Source organism: Alligator sinensis, unplaced genomic scaffold, assembly GCF_000455745.1.
Source record: "Alligator sinensis unplaced genomic scaffold, ASM45574v1 scaffold851_1, whole genome shotgun sequence".
Lineage (NCBI taxonomy): Eukaryota > Metazoa > Chordata > Crocodylia > Alligatoridae > Alligator > Alligator sinensis.
Genome location: NW_005842410.1, coordinates 710,478 through 711,475, shown reverse-complemented (window position 1 = coordinate 711,475; position 998 = coordinate 710,478).

Here is a 998-nt window from a genome sequence, read left to right as displayed (position 1 = left end):
CAGAGTGGAACCAGGAAGCAAACACTGAAAGTACACTTGGGGGAAAAAGGTGGACCGGAGTAAGGCCAAGGTGGCCAGAAGAAAAGCCAGTTTAATGAAAGCTTTTTAGGGGCCTAAGGAAAGGCCAGTGCTGGGAGGATCCCAGCAGAGATTGAGTAGAGGGAATAGACTGGAATGAGTCCTGACAGCACTGAGTAGCAAACCCATCCCCCATTATCAGGTGCAGCTGTTGACAAGTTACAGAAGGCTACACAAAGGCCCCATACAGATTTTAAAAAAGCTGGAGGAGGAATTAATCTAAGTTTTATACAGTTTTCCCTAAGCATCCCAGTTCAGATTGGTAGGGAACAATATTAATGTTTGCCCTTGGGGGTGGAGGGGAGGTTGTGTGCAAGCAAGCCTGCACTGGCCAAGACCTGCAGGTGTGGGACATTCCTGCAAACCTCCCCAATGTGCCCTGTGGGCTCCCTGGGCTTCTGGAGACTGCCAAGCACAGCCAAGCCCCCAAGTCACCCTGATTGGCTGCTGGGCAGGGGCAACCATGCCCCCAACCTCCCACTGCCTCACTATAGACCCTCCTCCACATCCCACCCTGAGGCTTCAGGAAGAGCCCAAGACCAAGTGCCCTCCCATGTGAATTGCACGTGCCCCCATGTCCTGGCCCTCCTGCAATCTGCTATGGAGTCCCACCATCCATGCCAAACACACAGACCCAGAAGCTGTGGTGTGTCCAGCTTGTCAATCTGCATGACTCTTGAAGTAGGGTGTAGAGCATCATGTGTGGCCATCATGGCATGATGCAGCAGCTCATCATCATGGGATGCAGCTTCGTACCCTTAAGCCAGCTACTAGATGTCCTGCATGGGGCTACTTTCTGCATCCTGTGCCTGCCAAGCATCCTGGACTAGGCCAATGACTTCCAAGTAGCTTATGAGGACACAGCCATCTAGGATGCCATGAATGCAACAGTGCTCTGGCACCACCTTCAAACCATCTAC